Genomic DNA, 22,670 nt, shown 5'->3' with positions numbered 1-22,670 from the left:
TATAAGTTTTGATTTTGTATCCTGCTACTCTGCTAAATTCATTTATGACCTCTAGAAGTGCTCTTGTGGAGTTTTTTGGGCTTCTAAATATATAATCATGTCATCAGCAAACGGATAATTTGAGTTCTTTTTTGTTCCCTATTCATATCACTTGAATTTCCTTCTGTTTTCTGATTGTTTTGGCTTGAGTTTCAAGGACTATGTTGAGTAAGACTGGTGAAAGTGGGCATCCTTTTCTTATTCCTGCTTTTAGAGGAAACGTTTTCAGTTTTTCTCCATTCAGTATAATGTTGGCTTTAGGTTTTTCATATATACATTTTATAATATTTAGGTAAGTTTCTTCTACTCCTAGTTTTTCTAGTGTTTTAAACATGAATGAGTGTTGTACTTTGTCAAAAACTTTGTCTGCATCTATTGAGAAAATTATGTGGTTCTTGTCCTGAAGTCTATTTCTATAGTGAATTACATTAATTTATTTCCATATGTTGAATCAACCTTGCATCCCTGGGATGAAACTCACTTGATCACAGTGCACTGTCTTTTTAATATGTTCTTTGTATATTGTTTGTCAATATTTTATCAAAAATTTTTGCATCTATGTTCATGAAGTATATTGGTCTGAAGTTTTTTTTTTCCTTGATGTATATTTTTCTGATCTGGATGATACTAGTTTCATAGAATGCATTTTGCAACATTCCCTTCTTTTATATTTCAGGGAATAATTTGAGGAAGATTGGGATTAGTTCTTCATTATAGGTCTGGATGACTGAAGAATTCATCCAGTCCTGGGGTTTTCTTTGTTGGGAGGCACTTGATAGCTGCTTCAATTTCATTATTTGATATGATCTGTTCATGGTCTCTTAATATCTCTTCTTTATGTCAACTTTATTTTCGAGATCATATAATTTGTATTTGAGGCCTGAAAATCTATCTTCAAAGTGGTCTAATCTATTGGTGTTGCTTTCTTTTGGATTTCCATTGTATCTTTCATTTCCAGAATTTCCACTGTTTCTTTTTCAGAATCTCTACTTATTGAAGTGATCTTTCACTTTCTTTACTTTCTCTCTGATTTCACTCCTTACATCTTCTTTTAGCTCATAGAATATTTGAACTATGAACTTCCTAAATTCTTTCTCCGACATTTCCTCCACTGTGGTGTTGATGATGTGAATTGTTGAAACATTATGGGCTGTTTGGGATGGTTGTTCCCTTTCTTATTCATATTGTTTATATGTCTACCCATCTATTGGTGTAGTTCTCACTTCTTTTAAGCAAAGGACTACTTTGTGAGCTTATTTCTCTTAAGAATCTGGACTGGGTGAATATAGAGATAATGATATTTTAAGTCAATGTGTGACCTCAGCTGATCCCAATATCAGCACCACTTTAAGAGATGCCATTGAACTCTATTTATTATAATCACTTCAGAGCCAAGCCTCATTCTATTCAACCTTTTAAGAGACAAATGTTGTTGTTATTGTTCTCCACGTTTCCTCAAATCCAGGTATAAACTTGTAATAAAATTCTGAATTGGTCAAAACTTAGTTATTAAATTTAGTAACCTTCAATGAGGGCTAAGAATGGGGAGAAATAAAGATTGGGCAAAAGAAGAGGGGAAAGAGAGAGAAAGAAAAGATATAAAAGAATAAGTCACATTAAGGTAAAAAGGAGAAATAGATAAATGGTGGATATTTGAGGTAGTAGCAGATAATGCAAGAGGATGAATAAGGGATAAGAGGAGAAAATATAAACTAGAGCTAGGAAAACAAAGATAGGAATATTGATTCCAATTAATACTTTAAGCCATTAGATGAATACATTCAAATGAGTTGAAGGTACAATGTTGGCTATTGGGTTAACAATTATTGTTCAAGTTGGAGTTATTTATTTGATCAAAATCGATATTAGAGTTCTTTATATTAAACCATGGTAAGGTGAAGAAAATTCTTGTTGAATCTTGGTTTTGGATTTCATCGGGGTTTGAACATTAAGTATGTTCATCAGTCTTTGGTTATGGATCTCTCCAGAGCTACAACAGCACAGGAGACAAAACTTAGTTACTATGAACTTCCCACCAGCTGGTTCTGGTTTGCTTGCTCAGGGACCTCCAGCTGACTGCTTGGAAGGTGTAGTTTTGTGAGTTGGTTGTTTCTATTGTGTGCAGGAGTTCAGGATGCAGGTTCAGGAGTTTCCTTGTGACTGCTATGGGTCACGGTGTACCTGCTTCCCTCTTCAGGATACTTTTCATGGAAGTGAAGATCCTGATGGTTGCCTCTAAGTGCAGGAACTCCAGTTATGGTTTTTTGCAGGTCTTCTGTGGTGCCCAAGTATTCTCACAGCTCACGCTGCTCTCTGAGGTGTGGTAGCGAATGGGCTCAGATACTTCACCTAGGCTCTAGTTTTCACGGTCCCAGGTTGTGAATGGCAAGTATTGATTCCCTCTGTTTACTGTGTCTGATCTAAGGTCCCACCAGTATCCAAATAATGCCCTTTCACTTCCCAGTTGTGATCATGGCTCAGGCTGGGAGCCAGTAAAGGCTCAGAGCAGCATTTTCCTACTATGTAAATTCTGGTAATTTTCTGCCTTAACTAATCTCCCTCTGGACATATTTGCAGGTACCTTCAGCTTACATTTTCTGGGGTATTCAGGGAAATTAGTCTAGCAACCTATGTCTGAAGTTGCTACCATCATTGGGTCTCTATGTCACTGGATATTCAGGTAGCTTCCCTCTCGTGTGACCACATGATACCAGAGACAATCCCTAAGCTTCCCAAGGTGCCTTCCCAAAATGTCAGTGGTCCAGTCCTGCCGAAACCACTTTCTTCTGCTCAGGACCAAAGCTGCTTCATTGCTGTCCAGGAAAAGCTTCCCTGAGCTTTCTGCCCTTGCCTGAGTCATGCAAGTTGAGAGCACAGTTAGGTGCACTTCTTGGCAACCGGTCCAACCACACAGCTTCCTTTGTTCCTGGTGAGGGGGAGGAAATTGAGGCTTCAGTGATTTTTGGCTAGTAGTGATCCTTCTAGAAGTCATTTCTGCATGGATTCTTAAAAGGTCCCACTGCAGGAAGCCTCCCTCTGGTTTAATTTGCAGCTGTCTGGGCATGGGAAGATTCCCTGTTGACTGACGGGGTGTGGTTGACTGAGAGCTCCACAGATGACAGCAGACCCACACCGTTTTCTTTCCACGATTTGGTTTTAAGATGTTTGCTTTGTTTTAAGGACCATGCTGTGACCATCACACTTTACATTTTGTCTGTCTTTCCAAACGTTTTTAAGTGGGTGAGCTTAAGAGATTTTCCATGATCCCCTGCTTTGTGGCCCTCCTCCCTTCTCATACCCTGGTTGAGGTTCAGGGTTAGGGTGCTCTCTGCACTTAGTCTCTACTCTGGTAACCTATCTTCAAGTCTCCCCACGTCTCAGACTTTGTAATATTGAGTCTTATAGCATTCCTTTTGTCACCCACCTCTCAATTCTGACTTTCCTATGCTGTCTCCTTTCCGTGTTGTGAGATCTGGACTTGTTGTCAAGCTCCTTTCCACCATCTTCCCCCAGGGTTCCAATATCTACAATCTTTGTTTTAAGTAGTCTTTCGAAAGGAGATAGGTTGTAAAGAAAAATGAAGATCAGTTGAAAAGAACAAGTAAAAAGCAAAGGTATAACATTATTGTGCTCATCTCATTAAAGTATAGAATTGCTGCATCTTTCAAAGTATTTATTTTGAAAAAAGATGTTTTGTTTTCACAATTAACAATACCTTTGTACACATCAGTCACTGTCAAATGGTGTATATATATATATTTTGTTTGTTTGTTTCTTTCTGTCTTTCAAGGTATCCATATATTCATTTTCACAATTAGCAATACCTTTGTACACATCAGTCACTGTCAAATGGTATATGTATATATATATTTGGTTTCTTTCAAGGTATCTATATATTCATTAGGGCTCATTTTCATAGAAGCCATTAATGTTGCATTTTGAATGAAGTTCTTCCAGAGGAAAAGCAATCTATTTAGATAGATATTTATAGCACATAAGGCAAAACATTTTGGGTATAAGGAGGTTTAATTCGAGCCCAAAATATTTGTTTTTTTTTTCTTGCACTTAATTAATATACTGAAGAGTCCTAATTATGAGTTAAATTATTTTAAAAGCCAACTCCAAGTTAGTCTTAATCAGAAGATTTTAGTAAAGTTCCTCTCATGGGATTTGAAATACCCATACTACCCAGAATCAATAAAATTGTGCAGGGCAATCTCTGAATATGTATGTGCATAAACATGGTTTTTATGAGCATACATTTCAACTTTCCACACTTCAGTAGAACAGTAAAGAATTGAAAGTCATGCCCAAAGTGTAAAAAAATGTAGATTTTTGGATGTTGCGAGACTATCTTAATGTGAATAAATTCTTCAAAACATGCTTCATATTGTCATGGGTGGAACTTAATACTTGAACTTACTTAAAACTCTTCTGGAATATAGATAGAATTTTAAAAGTTTGAGCAAGTATTTGTACTTGGATTAACTTTAGATAGGCCCATTCTGACTATGAATATACATACCATCCCACAGAAGCCTGAGAAAACAGTGCAGAAGTCTGAATGGGGGAGGAATTGCTTATCTCTATAGTAGGTTGGATGAATCATTCTCAAGGATTCTCATGGCTCTGGGTGTTAGAAACACAGCTTTCCAACTCGTTAATTATGAAGGCTGAAGTGAATTGTTTTCTTGGAGCTTCAGATTTTTGCGCATTCAAAACTCTGGGTCACAGTGCCCACTGTTGAATGCTTCTTGGTATGTGATCCATATTTCTGATTTTTTGAGTTTCAAAAAAGATTCTAACCTATACTATGCTGTATTCTCAGGAGGTCTTAATAAAATAATACATACTTTATGCAACTAATATTTTTAAGGTTCAATTTTTCTATCACATTAATGAGTCTCTTTTAAAAAGTTTGTGAAATCTCTCTTTATAAATATTTATCTTATTTTGCTCTCAAAATAACTCCATTAGGAGAATGACAGTCATTATTTCCATTTTGCATATGGTGAAATTTTGTCTTATGGCATTTCCCTAATAAAACACTCAGTAAATGATAAGGAATTGACTTTGCTTAAATCAATGGATTCTGGATCAGTGAAATTTTCCCAACTTCAAACTAACTCTCTGTGCCATTTAATCTCAGGAAACAGGAAACAAGGCGCACATGACAGCTTTTGCGATTAATAAGGAACTTCATAGTCACTCAGAAAGCTAGGGTAGAAAGGATGGACTCTGAAACAGGGCAATTAGTGATTGATTTTGGAGCAAAATGGAATGTGAAAACAAAGAAAGCGACTCTTGGATGCATCCACAAGCCAAAGAAGTGACTTCTGACAGCCAGGAGAAGCTGAGAAAGGCAAGGAATAGATTCTCCTGAACACTTCAGAGAAAGTGTAGCCTTGTTTGAACTTTGATTTTTATCTCAGTGAAACTGTGAAAGGATTTATGTTGTTTTAAGGCACAAGGTTTCAGTGGTCACATGAAACTAATACAGATTTTGGTACTGAGAAGTGGGTTACTTCTGTAACAAACATGTAGAAGTGGCTTTAGAACAATAATACTAGAAGCTGAGAACATTTTGTACTGCATGATAGAAAATTCTACAGATACAGATAGTGAAGACTCGTGGTGAGGTGCAGGGCATGGTAGAAAGTCTATTATTGTGTCAAAGATCTTATATATATATATATATATATTATATATCTATATCTATATCTATATATATATCTACACACACACACACACACACACACACACATATATATATCTCCACACACACACACACACACACACACGCACACACACACATATATATATATATATAAAAAAAATCATAAACAGAACAATAGTAGAAATATAAACATTAAAAGCACTTTTGGTGAGGACTTGGAAGGAAATGAGGAACATGGTATTGGAAACTAAAAGAAACACAAAGTTTGTCTTTGGAAACTAAAAGAAAGACAGTCTTAGCTGGATTATATTCTATAGTTGTATAGAAATCAGAATTTATAAGCAGTGAACTTAGATATTTAGCTGAGCTTTCAAAGCAAAGTTTTAGAGTACATAGTAGTATATCCTTGGTGATTATAATAAAATGTGAGAAGAAAGATAAATTGAGAGAAGACTATGAAATATGAAGAAAGACATGCAGATTTGGGAAATTCTCAACCTACTCAGATTATAAAAGATAACAAAATCAAAAGATTCACTGGTAGGAATTAAGATCCTGTCCATTGGTAAAGTTCAACATTAATATTTATTAATTCAATGCCTGACCTAACTGTATAATATTTTTCTATGTATTTTGACTTTATATATTCCTTGAGAACTAATTGTTGATAAAGTTTTATTTTAGAAGTTTTTAGATTTATGGAAAAAATTAGTACCAAGAATTCTTATATACACCCCATACCCAGTTTCCTTTATTGTTAACATTTTATTGTATTATGGTACTTTTATCACAATTAATGAATACAGATTCATTATTATAAAATAATTTCTATGCTTTTTCAGATTTCCTTCATTTTGACCCATTGTCCTTATCTGCCCTATGATCTCATCCTGGATGCCACACTACTGTTTAGTCATAAAGTCTCCTGAGACTCCTTGAAACTTTTACCGTTCATCACATTTTTCTTCATTTCTAATGACCCTGATAGTTTTGAGGATTCCTGGTCAGTAATCAATAAAATATATCCAAATTGGGGTTTGTTTCTTTTTAAAAAAAATATAATGAATTAGGAGTATGGATTTTAGGAAGACCACAGCAATAATGTGCCCTTTCCATCATGTCAGATCAAGGGTATATGCTATTAAAATGACTTATCACTATTGATGTTGAACTTGACCACCGGGATGAGATAATGTTTGTCATAGTACTATGCTGTGAAGTTATTCTTTCCATCCTCCTCCTTCATGTTATACTCTTTAGAAGGAAATCACTAGGCACAGCCAGGACATAAGGTAGGACTTAGGTTCCATGTCTTGAGGACTGTGTATCTATGTGGATTATCTGAAAGATCTGTCTCTTCCTGTTAATTTTTTAAATGAAATTTATTTATTTTTTATATCAGCATATCAGCAGGAACTCATGGATATTTATTTTACACTTTAGGTCATCATTCAAAACATCTCCATCTAATTTTTTTTATTGATAAAATTTGGCTATCAAGTGTACTTTCCATTGGCTCCTGTGTTCCTTTGACAAAGCAAAATTGCTGTTACTTTTTAAAATATGGTCTTACTTTTTAGCACTATGCTATGTTTCCCGCTCATCCTATAATGTCCTGGAATAGCTTTTGGATGAGCTGTTTCTCTCTCTAAGAAACACTAATTCCTTTTATTGCAGAGCATATTAGAGATGAAAACCTGAGTGCTAGGTGTGCTTAGAGCTATAGAGGTGGCACTGTTCCTAGGTCCTCCCAGCTGATAGATCAAGAGAATATATGTTCTCATGTCAATCCATGTATATATACATGCACATTCATTTGGTAGGGTTACTCTAAGAAAGTACCACAGACAGATGCCTTAAACAAAGTAGATTTATTTTCTCACAGTTTGGGAGATCAGACTTTCAAGGTTTGTTTGCAGTGAGGTTTCTTTTCTTGGCTTGTAGACAACTAACTTCTTGCTGTGTTCTCAAATGGACTTTCCTGTAAGAGGGGTAGGGGAATCCTATTCTAATAAGGAAACTTGTTCTACCATCTGTTGGATTAAGGTGTAGCCTATGACCTCATTTAAACTTTATCTCCTTCTTATAGGAACTATATCTAAATACAGTTACATTTAGAGATTAGGGCCCATCATAATTCAGTCCAAACAGATCATACATGACTCTCTTTTGGTGATTCAAGTAGATTTAAGGATTCTATTTAAGGATTCTATTTCAGGGGCAATGAATCCCCTGTAATTTCTACAAACTATTATCACAAGTGTGTAGGTAAGGATGTGTTTACTCAGTAAGAAGTGACAAAAATCTCTTCCAAAGTGGTTGTACCATTATGTATTTCCACTAGCAATGGATGAATGTTCTTTCTCTATATTCTCACCAGCATTTGTTTATTTCCACATTTTTTTCTTTTAGTATGGGGGATGATTTTACACATTTTATTAGAGATATGGTGATGTCTGTCTCCTTGTTTTAATTTGCATTTCCCTGTTGACAAATTATGTTGGTCACCTTTTATTTGTGTGTTTGCCATCTGTATATTATGGTGATATTCTGTTTAAATATCTTCTTATTTTTTAACATTGTATTAAGTGTTTTCTATTATACATCTTTAAATTAGTTCAAAATATATTTGAATTTCTCTCAATTTTTTTGTGTTATTTATATATGGATTGTTAATTTCTAAATATTTGGGGTTTTTTTTCCAGCTCTTTTTTTTTGTTTCTGGATTTTAATTAAATCCGCTGTAGTCTCAGAACACATATGTAGTTTTTTTTTTTTTTTTAAAGTTTTAAGTGAACTGGCTAATAATGAGTATTCTCCTTTCTTTAGAGGCATACTTTGTAGGCAGCAATTAGATCAAGTTCATTGGCATTGTTTTGGTATGTCTCTTTTCTCAATTGCTGATAGGCAGGTTTTATACTCTCTTACCATTAATTGGATTTGTCCATTTCTCCTTTCATTTATAGGGGATTTTGCCTGATACATTTTGCTATGTGATTGCTATATTCTTCTTATTGGAAGATAATAATTATTTTTCTTCTTGCATAACTGATCTTTTTATACTTATATTCTTTCTTTTTATCCTTAATATTTATTGGTATAAACTATACGTAGTCTGATATTAACTTTGCTATTCTTTCACTTGTTAAATTATACATGTGTGTGTGTGTGTGTGTGTGTGTGTGTGTGTGTAAAATCTTTGTTACTCTTTTGTACTTATTTTAATTACTTTTTTAAAGTCATTTTCATTCTCTGGTTTTGTTTGAATATTTCATGTTTGCATTTTATTTCTTTTCTTACCATATTGCTTAATTTTTTCTAATAAGTATTTGTTGCCACAGAATTTACCGTATGTCTTTATATCTGTATGTCTATATAAATAAGTGCATCTTCCAAGAAAATTAGTATCTATGGAGATGTACATGTGGGCATGGAGAAAGGTAATTTTATACAGAAATACACTTGCTCTTTCTTATAGGTTAGGCTGATGCTGTGGATCCACATAAATCTGGTTAACTCTACTTTTTATAATTCCTATCCACAAAGGAATGAAAATGTGGTATGTTTATAACTGTATAATATGTGTTATCAACAGATTGAGGACTTCTATTTTTGAGTTAGGTGCAAATGAAATCCAAATGTTTGTCTTACAATTTTACCCACTAAATGTTTAAAAATGTTTCGAGGGATAATGCCTACCTGCGTGAATATAAACCCTATTTTTCCCCAATAGCCCACACACTTGCTGGGCATTTTGGGATATGTTCACATCAACCCTGGCCTGCCACCTTTTTCATATTGTTGACTGAGTCAGAACAGTGGATTTTATTAACATTCTTGGAAACCATTTCTTCCTCAGGGGTCTAGCAATAACATCAAAATACATGGTGCTATCATCACATCACATAAGAATTTTCTGCTAAATCAAAATGAGTATTTCTGCAACTTGTTTTCCCCTTATCCTGGTTCTAAAAATGCACATGAACATTATGAAAACTACTAAACAAAAAAATAAATGTGAAGACATATTTGGTTAAATGAAATGGATTAATAGGATAAGTTTAAATATCTTAATTTTCAGATTAAAAATGAATACAATTATAAAAAAATTGATATAATGTTTTCTCATAGACAAAGTTTATTTTAATATGAACCAAAAGTAGTGGCAAGTTAGAAATTTTTTAAAGGCTGCCATTCCTTTTCAGAGGCTAGCCTGTAACTGATGTATCCTGTAACATCAGATAACACTCTAGCTGGGTTTGTTAGGCAATATTTTGTCATGCTATTGAAAAGGCAAGAAATAACTTCTGTCTAGTGTCCAAGTGTGGATAGTTGTTTATATATTTTTTATTTTTATTTTTCCAAGGAATAGACCTGACTCTTCATTTGTTAAGTATTTTCACTTACCATCTATTCTTTGGTTTTTGGGCTTTTTTTTTTTTTTTTTTTTTTTTTTTTTTTGTATGTGTGTGTGTGTTAGTGTGGATTGAACCCCAGGCCTTGTACGTCGTAGGCATGTATTCTGCCAGTGGGTATACCCCAAGTCCTTACTTTTAAATCTTAATACATCTGTTCTGATAGTATTGGGGAGAGATGCCTCATACAAAAATTGTTTGGGGATAGACTGAACAGTTAGGCCATTGTTAAACTGTATTTAGAATATATATTTAAGGGTGGGAGCTTATGTTGTCATAGAATAGAATTACATTGAAAATGGATCTGAACCCCTAAACCACTAAGATAACTGTACTGCTTATAGTTAACTCATTAGATACTATTCTCTCTATAAAAAAGCTTTCCACTATAAATGACTTTATGAGTTTTTTTATTATAAAATTAGAAAGTTTGTACCAAGAGTTAATGCAAATATACAGAAAGTCAGTTTCACATTCTAACATTTTTCTGAAGATTTAGTAAATTTGATACTTTTCTGTTAGTCTATGTAAATCATCTTTCTTTCTTTTGAAATGAAAATTGGCTTAGTGGTTCTTAGTGACATTACCATTAAAGACTCATTTATCGAAGGTACAATTTAGATTTTTTTTCTATTTTGATTCTTTGCCAATTGCAATACTCCTAATAACAAAATATTACCAGAACTTTTTTTTTCTTGAGGTTTGAAAGATGAATGATCTTAAATTTTTAAAAAAATATAATGATTCAGAATTTCTATTATACTTCAAATAGTCTGAGTTTGCTGAGGCTTTCCTCCACAAGAGTAAGGTTTTGCCCTATGTGGTCAAATGTGAAGTCAATCCAGTCTTTCTAGCCAGAATTCCCCTGTTGACAATTAATCAGCTGAGTGTATTCCCGAAATATCACTTTACTTATCTCCTGATGCTCTGAGTGAATCATAGCTACATACAGGAAGCAGCAGCACACTTCACTAATAGGACCGAATGACTAAAATAATGGTACAAACCTAAGATTGCATCTAATTGAATTTAAAATTCGTTATACTTAATCTAGAGTATGGTTTTCCAAATGTCAGTACATGAACTATCATTGCCTTTTCCCGTGTCCTCCCATTTTCTTCATTGTTGCCAAGGAAAATAACTCGTGATGTTTATGATTCTATTCCTGACCCAACCATCAATATTTTTAGACTTTAAAGTTCAATTGTAATTTAAGAATAACAGCAACATTCTAGTGATAGGCAAAACCAAATCTTGTACTTGATTTAATCCTGGTGAGTAAAAGAAAACATAAGTGGATCAGCACATTATATTATTACTGTTATTGAACTGCACAGTGTCATAGTTTGAAGCAACTAAAAATTAGACCTGCCAAGCTCCATTCAGGGTGAGTTGCTCTCAGAGCAAATAGCAATATTTTTCTCTCTGGATCAATGCTAATTTCTGAAATAATCAGGATAGTTATAAACTGGAATCGAGTGGTATTTATTTTCAAGGGTGTTTTTTGTAATGTAAATTTGTTATACAAACATAGAGAATGCAGAAAAAATCAGAACAGTTTTTAGACACTTAATTCCTAGGTATAATTTCCTGTGTGGTTTTACAATGTTGATGAAAATATGGTCTCTTTTCCTAAAGTTTGTCAACTTGTTATTGGCACTTGCCAGTAAATCAAATACTAATGGTGAGAAAAATAAGAGATATGCTATTTAATTTTGGCATATATATAACTGTCATTTACCAAGATTTTATATTTGGAAAATAAATAAAACATTTCTTTCCTTTTCTCCCTAATTTTATAACATAAACACACACACATTATTTGATATTGCAATCTACTTGATACATAGAAAAATATTTTTCTAAATGTTTGCAGCACATTTAACCTCTACATGTAATAATATTTCAACAATATTTGGGGAGCAGAATATATTCAATTAGTAGACCTTAAAAGTATTCCATGTGAAAGATGCAGACTTAATATAATTTGCTTTTTTTTTCCTTCCCTACCACCAATATCTCATCAGAATGAAACCCAATATATTGAATGATATTACCAGATCCATTTCCTGAAAAAGACTGTACAGAATTATAAATTGCATAGTATTGAAAATAGTAATTGCAGTGTTGTTTATTTCTAGAACCTCTCTCAAAGTTATATATCACATAGAACTTTAATAAAATGTGACATGATACCATGATATTGCTGCAAACAATTTTCTTCATCTGATATGAAAAAGATCTCAGGATTAAGGACCCGTATTTTTCACCCTCATGGGCAAAAGTTACAAGGTGGTGGAAAAAAAGAAATGAAAGTAGATAAAAAGTTAAGCTTCACAGTTTAGTGTTTAAAATGCATTGACGCAGCAAAGATTATTTTCAGGAAAATGAGAATAAGTGTGCGTGAAAATGATTTCATTTGAAAACCAGTCATATAGCAATTCTAATGAGGTGGAGTTTAGGAATGCACAGTCCTCACATTTCATTTAAAGCATCAGTAAATTAGCTCTGGTGGATATAATAATATATATTTGTTTAATGTTACTGCATTTGGAGTGAAACTGTACTAACTTATCTATAAATAAGTATTTGTATTTGCTGTGGTAATAACTAAAATTATTGATAATAATGATAATTGATACTAATGCCTCTCAGCCCTTTTTAAAAAAATATTCCCTCCTTTAGTTCTTGAAAGTCTAGGTGATATTAATTTCTCTCCATTATGATTATGAGGAAATAAGACATAGAAAGATTGTGCAACTTGTTGAATATCCTATTTCCTTCTTACCCAAATAAGAAATATGGCTGCTTTTTACTTTCCATGGCACTGTTTTGAGGTATAGACTATATAAACTTGATAACAGTTCAAAGAGTCCATTGATATTTCAGGGTTTTGATACCAATATACAGGTGGTGTCATCATGTAGATTTGCCATGGACATATTGTACATCTAATACCGGGAAACTCCAAGATAATAAATTTTGATCATGTCCTCAATATCAGGTCATTTGCTTCCTCCTCTCCCTTGTAGTTCCCACTTTTCCTTCCTGATGTATAGATTTCCTATTCATGATTCTCCCCATCTTCTATCTCTTATGACTTGCTTCAGTATCACCTTGGTATAAGAACTTCTTGAATTGATTCACTAACCCCAGGTAATTATCTTTCTTTCTTTTGCTATTGTTTGAGGTACATGTGTACATGTACACATACATGTACATACAATATTTGCATATTTTGCTTTCCTGATAGACTTTGAGATTATGTAGAACAGTCATGAAATCTTTTCATTTTAATCTTAGGAACAGCATTCTAACTGGTGGGAGGTAAGTGCTCAATGAGTAATTGTTGAATGAGTAAATAAATTATTGAATCCATTAACTATAATGCTTTGATGCAGATAGAAGGTTGCTTTTCCCCATGAAATTTCACAAACGTGCAAGTGGAATATACATTATTTATTATAGTATAACCGTGTTACAAATTAGGTATAAAGTCTCAGACAGACCTCCCTTCCCATTCTCCTATGCAAAGAGCAGAGTGATGTTTTGTGATTTCAGATTTCAGGAGGGTCTTTATCCCAAGTTTGACTTATTGGAATGCTCTGCCTCTTTCCCTGTGGCTGCATTTCCTCTCAGAATATCTGAGGTGGAGCCTCTGGACTCACTGTCACAAGGTGCTGCAAGTTCAGCTCCCGACATGACCCAAGCACAATTCTTCTGTCTCCTACTGTTATAATTGGGATTGGAAATCTACTCGTTTATCTTTCACTTTTTTTTCTTTATGAATTTATACTGAAAATTCACTGTTGGCTGAAGAAAAAGCTTTGTGAATTTTTAAAACCAATTTTGACTTCAAATAATAATATTTTGCCAGATTCTGAGCAATATATTAGAACAAAATACGATTTCTATTCTTATACTCCCTACTAGCTCTTCAAATGTTTTTGAAAAGTATGTTGACAGGTGATTAGTCAAACTGAGCATCAACTGCTCCAACTGTTTGATCCAAATGATAAGTGATTGCTTTGTTCAAAATGCATTTGAAATAAATATTTGAGTAGGTTTCTGAGATGTATACTGTAATTTATTGTAATATATTGTCTCAACCTACATGCTTTATATATAGATAGATGTGTGTATGTGTACTTATTTATTTACTTACTTGTACAATAAGGCAGTGTTCCCTGAAACTAACTAAATATCTCACTGATTTTCTTGTATATCTCAAATATACATCCCACTTAAATTGCAGTGTCAGTAGCAAGGAATATGATGAAATTTGACAATATACTTGCTATTTTAAACAGAATTTTTCTGCAAAAATATATAATGTATCATTAATAAAATTTGAATGAAATATTGTCAAAAGGCAGAGGTAAATTATTCACATACTGAAAAGTTCTTGGGTGAGGGTTTTAAACCAGGATCGAGTCCTTACAAGGGCATCAGTAATGAGGGCATCAGTAAATGAGACTCTGAAATTTTATGGTTTACATGATTATCCTAATAAATGTGTTTTCCTTTATAGAGATCTTAAAACTTTTTCCATATTTTCAAAGATAATCAGGATCTAAAAGTCAATATGAACCACAGCAACAAAAGTTTCATGCTTTAAAAAATATTTTACCCAAAGGAGTTCTGGTCATATTCACACACAAATATTCACATGTATATTTATCATGGATTTTTTAATAATCGCCAAAGCTTGTTTTCAACCATGGTGTTCTTTAGTAGATGAGTAGATCAATAAATTGTAGTACATTCAAACAGTGAACCATTATTCAATGTTAAAAATGAGGTATGAAGTTATGAAAAGACACAGAACAAACTTAAATGTATGTTATTAATTGAATGAAGCAATCTGGAAAGGCCTTTATAAACTGTATGAATCCAATTATAAGATATACTTGAAAAGGAAAACCAGTGGAGACAGCAAAATAATCAGTGGTTTCAGGAGTAAGGCAGTAGGAAGTGATGAATGGGAGAAAGAGAGGAGTTGTAGGTCAATGAAACTATACTGCCTGTATATAGTATTGACCTGACACTATCATGCTGGATATATGCTGCTATAGTTTGGGTTTGGTTTGTATCCCCCCAAAGTTCTATGTGTTGGAAGACTGGGCCCCAGTGGGGTGATATTTAAAGACAGTGAGACTTTTATGGGGTGAGACCTAGTGAGAAGTTGTTAGATTATTGAAGGTGCTACTTCAAAAGAGATTGAGTACTTCTTATTGAAATGGAGTTTTGAGATAAGACTAAATTCCCTGCATCACCAATATTTTCTGGGTTCTCATCTCACAAATTTTGAAGAGCAAAATCCACAGACAATCATGGAAGGGAAGAGTAAACAGAATAGAATTTATTTAAGCAAAAGAGATAGAACTCCCACCATTTGGGAGGGGGCCTAACAGCAGAAAAAAACATTTTGGTGTGCCAGCTCAGTAGTTTATATATGGTTCTGGGCAGTGCATTGAGCAAAAATTATGTAAAATAGGTATTGAAAAGGACATCCTGGCTACCATCTGGGTTCACTTGCATCCCTTCTTCCTGTAACTTCTATCTGGGTCACCCCCACCTTTCATTTTCTACCTCTGGAACAAAGGAGTTGGCTGGAGGTGTTCCCACAGGTGAACCTCAGGGTCTTTTACATTTGAAATAGACTTTGAAGATTCTCATTAATTCGTCTACTGGTTAGCCTCTGGGTGTTGTTGAACAGGGCCCATTATCCTGACTGCCTGGTCATTTTACTATCTATTTTATCCTTATTCCCTATGGGACCTTGGTTAGTTCCTCTGGGACACCAAATATTTACTGCAAGACTAGGTTATTATAAAAGGGTAAGCCTAGCTCCTCCCCAATCTCTGAGTTCCTCACTTGCCCAGTGATTTCTCCTTCCTACATGTTCTCCCACCATTAGGTCTCCACTAGAGGCTGAACCAAAGGTGTTACTCAATCTTGGCATTTTGGTCTCCACACTGTGGGCTACATAAAACTACTTTTTTTTATAAAGTACCCAGTCTCAGGTATTTTGTTTTAGCAATTGAAAACAGGCTAATATAACTGCCTTTTAAATGTGTACCCTCATAGAATATATAACACAAAGAATTAATGTGAGTGAAAACTAAAGACTTTTGGTGATATGCATCAAGATAGGATAATCAAGTGAGACAAAATACTACTCTAATGGAGGATGATAATGGGGAGGCTGTGTGTGTATTAAGAACAGGATTTATGCAAGAAATCTCTACCTTCCTCAAAAATTTTATTGTGAACTTAGAACTATTCTAAAAACATTCAAAATTATCTTATTCTTGAACTTTGGTGAGAAATATCATTCTTGACTAACTTATTGGGCAAAATACTTTTCTACTAATGTTAACTATCTATAATTAGATTTTCAGGATTTTTCCTTAAGTATGATTTGAAATCATGGAGTATAAACTGGTTGGCAATCTCATAGCTATATTGTTGCAAATGAGTGAAGATACTTACAAGACACATAGTAGAACATAATAAAGTTATTTAACTCAGTCCTTTTTAAGATATGTTCTGTAACTGTTAATTACATTAAGATATTTATCCTGGAACCAGATATTTATTTTGATGTGAGACTTTGTTATTCCATTATGGGTGGGCTTTGCCTTGACTGGGTATCTTACAGCCTTACTCTAACCATGTTGCTTCATTGTACTTTTGCACTATAAAGTGCACATTCTTTTATCCCATTGCAGTTACCTATAGCCACTTGGATTTTTTTCTCTATTAAAACCACTATGTTTATGCTTTGAATTGATTTATCTATTTCATATACGTTTTTGTAACTTTTCTAATTTGACAATATATATTAACCCAGCACTCCAGGATCATTAATTCTTAGGGGATGTTACCTGTGCATATAATACCAGTTATGATGTTAAGAGGAGGGAAGCATTATCCTTTATGACATGACATGGGTAGAGGAAAGAGTATGGAATATGGGGAATGCTCAGAAGTAATCTTATCTATTTGACCTTAAGGATCTCTTTTCTATGAGTTTCCATTTTTCACTGTGGTAAACTACTTATAAAATTCTTTGAAAGGTAAAATGTGACAATATATCTGCACAGACCATACAAACTACATGTTTCTGAACAAATGTTAAAATATTTTTGTCACCTTTAGGCTGTCTTATTGTGATTCCAAATCCTCCAAAGATCCAGTCTTTTTTTTTTTTTTTTTTTTTTTTTTTTTTTTTTTTTTTAGCTCTGACAATTTCACCCTAGAGGTAATAGCTTGCCTAAGGCCCGACATGCAGGCCTGCTGCATTGCAAACTCCTGCTGCTCATTTTTGGCAGGTGGTGCTGATTTATGGGGCTATTTGATTTATTTAATGTACCATGCCTTTGATTGCATATACTCTATAGCAGTCACTCAAGATGCAAACAAACACATCATATGCTCTTTAATTACTCCCATCCCCCTTATTATCAATCACTGCCAATATCAATGGAACAGCTGTGATTCATGCTATAAAATTAAGGTCAGCAAACTTGGGTTTGCAGAAATAGATAGCAGCAATTCTGTTTATACCCTTAATTTAAAGTTTCAATTTTAAAGTTTATTATCAGGAAAATGATATTTAGGATCAGTCTTGTTCAAAATAAAAATGGGGGACTGGGGAAATAGCTCAGTCAGTAGAGTGCTTGCCTTGTAAGCATAAGGCCCTGGGTTCGATACCCAGCACCCCAAAAAAGTAAAATAAAATAAAATAAAATAAAATAAAATAAAATAAAATAAAAATGGAATGGGGAAGATGATATGATACTTGAGCAAAGTAATAGGAAAGAAAAGGTAGTAGTAAAAGAAAAAGTTATTGGGGAAAGTGAGACAAAGAAAATATGAAGATGATAACAGCTTTTAATATGACCTATTCTGACTACAGAAGACTATTTTGTTCCCATATGTACACATACACACATGTACACACACATATTTCAGTCACTTACAAAAGTCCTAAAGGCTCATATTTGATCTCCAATTACTGTTCTTCAAATTCTTGAATCTCACTTGAATTTTTTTCACCTGCTTTATCTAATTTCCTCTTTTTTTGTAACCCTAATGCTCCTTAAGCTTAGTAATTCTGTGTAGATGTGTTTCTAGCAATACTACAAAATTAATCAGTGTCTTTGATCTCAAAAATTATCTGCTATTGTAAAAAGTATCTATCTTAGTTCTTTTCCATACTCACAGAAAACAATAAGAAAGAAAAGTTTGATTAAAAGGAGAATTCAAATTGAAGGACCAACATTGTCCTTTTTTTGCTATTGATATTTATCGACACTAGAAAATTTCCACTCTGAATTTCCATCAATTTGTGGATTAAAAGAATATTTTTATCCCTCATTTCATATGCAATATAAACATATGTACTAACCATTTTATGTCATATATATTCATATAATATGTAATTAATTCAATTGCCTGTAGTTCCATGCATTTGAATTGCATAGTTCCATACAGTGTTGATTTTGTACAATAATTTAGGTTGGAATAGCATTTTTGTGTTATTGGGGAGGAAACAGAAATTGCAGACCTAAATATACCCCAGCAATGATGGTTAAACTGTATCCAGTAATAAAGGCATTTGCTTAATAGACTTTCTGAACTGTCTTGCTCGCTTGACACTATTGAAAACAATATTTGAAACATTGCTATAATTATTCAGAAAATGTAGAGTGCCTTTGAATTTCATTTTCTCTCTCTTTTAATGAACCACTTCACTCTATTACATGATAGCATTCATCACTTAGAATAGTGCTTTTCAAACACTAATGTAGATCCAGGTATAATGTATAACAAAAAAAAAGGTATTTAATCAGTATTTGTTGATTTAATAAAATAATTGTTTCATTCATTTATTAACAATGCAATAGAAAGTTTGCTAGTGTGTAAAATATAATAGAATTTTCAAGTACTAAAAATAACTGCCATTAAGATAAATTATGTTTCTATGCTTATATTTCCCATTTAAATATCATAGTAACTTTGTGATAAGATATATTGACTGCTCTTGTCTGAGTAAAATGAGATGCAGAAACGTTAACAAGTTTACTGATTATGCCAGGGTATTTGACTAATGGCATGGCAGAAAAGTGCTACCAGGTGGGTATTTGAGAACAGGACTTTGCTGCTTCTTCTATACTATGTGGTCCTTTAAAAAGCTTGTGTCTTACTAGGGAGAAAGTATTACAATATTTTTTAAAAAGGTTAAAAATTCAAGTAACTGATTTGAAAATTCGAGTAATTGATTTAAAATATTTAAGTGGAGAAACATGACCAAAATTTTCAAAATTGCATGCTAAGTAGATTGGATAATTTTTGTGACAGATAATGAAGTGTTCCGTGTCCATTGTTTTATTATTATTTTTTAACCAACAGGGAAAAATAGTGAATTTCAAAAACATAAAGTAACAAAGTAAGTTTGAAAAGGGCAAGTTTGATTTTCTGTTTTTATAGCACTTCTTCTGTTTAAGAAGACAAATTTTATTTATTTTTTATTCTGGAGCATACTTCTGATTTTTGATTTTGAAAGTATTCAGAGGAGACCAGTTCTTCAAGTGACAATTGTCACTTTGAGAATATAGATGATTCATCAGGTGCAGAATTTTTGTTTCTTCCAGAATGTCTGATGAGGTGAGGTTCTTTCCTAACAACATCTTACAGATTAGTATCAAAAGCCTGAACAATACCATTGAAATCAAGGACATTTCTCAGGAAAGCAATCAATTGTTATGGAATAGATAATGTGTTTACTTGCAAAGCAAGAGAATAACTATCATCTGGATGTTATTAATCTTTCTTGAAACATTTTAACATTCCAATGTGCTGTGCTAAACTATTTTTTTCTTTTAAAGGAAACACAAAAAGTTTACTGATTTACTGTTAAATTGCAGGCTCAATCAAGGGCATTAAATTAACTATTTTTTAATTAGTTGTGCTTATATTTTATACTTTGAGGTATCACTATGTCTTAAACCTAACCTGTATAGTAAAATGTTAAAACAATTTGATTTAGTAGCCAAAGTCAGATTTGTCTAAATGTATGTGTGCGTATGTGTACGATCCTTTCCGAATTTTGAATTTACCTGGGACAAATTGAAAAAGAAAAGGAAAGCATGTTAAAGTCCATGTTAAGCAAATAGAAAAGTGCTCATCCTCACACTATCTAACTTTGTAATTTTTCCTATCACAATTTTAGGTTATAGTAGAGAAGCTTGAGAGAATAAATTGTGAGTGCACTGCTGCTGCTATAAATCACTTTGGCTGTAATACTTCTAGCTTTCATGTGCACTTTTAAATTTTGTTTATTTAGGCATATCATCTGTAAATTGTTCTAAAATATTTATTCTTCATGTATGCTTAATACAATGGTAATCGTGTGTTTTTTTAACAATGTAAAATCTTTGCTGAATTTTGAATTTTTCCTCCAATTTTACTCAAGTATGCTTATAGTTAACAAATGTTCAGAAATTGCTATGCTTCACATTTGATGTTATTCAACATTTCGGCTGTTTTTACTCACTTAAAGCACTATGTATGTCTTGTTTTATTTGATAATTTGTCAAATTTGGCATATTTGATTTCATTTTGATTGATTAGAAGATTAGGAATAGTTATGGATTTTGTATGTTCAGCGATTACTTGCAACCTGTTATCTGATGAGAATAGTCAGAGTATATTAGTACAGTAACTAGTCATTTGTTATTTCAAAACCCTGGTTTATTCATTCGTTCAGTAAACATTTTCAACCATTAAGTTAGATTCTGGGTTTAAAAACCTGGTGAAACTTCATTCCTTTTCCTAAAAGGAAAAGGAACAAACATCTTACTTACAGTAAGCTAATCAAGGAAGCATACAGGGTGCCATGAGGGCACCGAAGTGAAGTTTCCCACTTTATGTACAGGAGTCAATGAGCTAGGGAATGCTGATGTTGAGAAATGGAGACTGTGCTAGAACATTCCATGCAGGCCAGTGCAGGGAGTTGGGAAGAGGGAACAACAAGTCTAATGACCTGTGTATTGTAGGACATAAATCTGTAAGTTCACCATCAGGTTGCTGTCCTATAGTGGGTATTGATTAGTGTTTGTTGAATGTTGAAAGGAAAGATTTGACGGAATGACAGTGCCTTAAAGCTAAACATTACACAGCTGACTGAAGAATGCCCTGCAACAATGGACTGTTTAGAAGAGTGTTTGTTTTAAAAACCTTCCTGATACAAAAGAAATTACAAGTAAATGACTTTCCTTCCACCATTTAAGTGCTTCATTTTTAAAAATTTTCATCTGAAGCAGCCTTTTGTTGAGACATTTCAGAATGAACATATCTGTCTTGGAAGACCAAAGAAGTAAACCAACCAAATCGGTTAGGAAAATTATGTTATGTATCTTAAATTATATCACTCTTTCACTTGAGTCTATTTATTGTGATACTGAGGGAACCGTAAAGTCTTAGTTGATCAATTGGCCTGATATATTCTTGTGGCACACTTGTCGTGGGCAGAGGTGGGTAAGGAACTGGTAATCAGTTCAGGTACTATTGTATGACATGGCACTATCCACCAACATATGCATATCAATTTTGCATCTTACTGTAGAAGTGAAAAATGTTGCAGTGGCATTATGTCAAGTGAGATTAGAGAAAGGAAAGCCTTAAAATTTAATAAAAAGTCAGGAGAGCTTTTTAAAGAGAAATATTAGTATTGATGTTATCAACCTTCAGAAAGCTCATAGTCTAATGTGACAGGTATGAAAGCCAATTACAAATATAACCATCATAAATTTACAATTGGGTGGTATGAAGCAGCTCAGGATGATGAACTGAAGGCACATACCTAAACTGGGGTTGAGGCAAGGCAAGACACTTAACTGAAATCGAACTCTTAGTAGGCCAGTTAAATAAAAGGGAAGAGTACTTTAGAAAGAATGAACAAAACCTGAAAAACCCTGGGTCTTGAAGGAGCTGGGAATATTCAAGAAGCTAAATTTATAAAGGGGATGATGGTAGTGGAAAAGTACTGTGACTGGCAGGGAATTACTGTAAGAAATAAGCTAAAGATAAGCATCTGTAGCTATTTGGACACATTCAATCATTTAATAAACATTTGTCGAATTCCTACCTCATGACATAGATTCTTCAAAATACTAAAGATATAGAAATGAACAAACAAGCACACAAATACAAATTGCCACTGGATATAGTGGCGCATGCCTGTAATCCCAGTGGCTTGGAAGGCTGAGGCAGGAAAATCATGAGTTCAAAGACAGCTTTAGCAACTTACTGAGCTCCTAAGCAACTCAGTGAGACTGTGTCTCTATATTAAATATAAAAATGGACTGGGGATGTGACTCAGTGATGGAGTGCCCTTTAGTTCAATTCCTGGTACCCCTCTCCAAAAAATATTACCCACTTTAAGAATTTAATGTTGTACAGGGGCTTGGGGAGAAAAAAAATAAAATGAATTAATTTTTAATATTCCTGTCTCAGGGAAAACCAGAATC

General features: G+C 33.5%; 1 long non-coding RNA gene across 3 annotated transcripts in view; it reads left to right on the top strand.

Annotated features, from left to right (window-relative positions):
- The first annotated feature begins 11,414 nt into the window (after positions 1 to 11,414).
- The window catches only part of LOC124963974 (uncharacterized), a 289,359-nt gene continuing 278,103 nt past the window's right edge, over positions 11,415 to 22,670 (top strand). For 2 of the 3 annotated variants that reach the window (XR_007104855.1, XR_007104857.1), the window contains exon 1: positions 11,434 to 11,518. This is a non-coding gene — a long non-coding RNA (uncharacterized LOC124963974). Of the gene's footprint in view, positions 11,519 to 22,670 lie in introns of all 3 variants that reach the window. The other variant, XR_007104858.1, reaches the window with a different exon arrangement.

Source organism: Sciurus carolinensis, chromosome 14 (assembly GCF_902686445.1).
Source record: "Sciurus carolinensis chromosome 14, mSciCar1.2, whole genome shotgun sequence".
Taxonomy (NCBI): Eukaryota; Metazoa; Chordata; class Mammalia; order Rodentia; family Sciuridae; genus Sciurus; species Sciurus carolinensis.
This window is presented reverse-complemented; position numbering and strand designations above follow the sequence as displayed.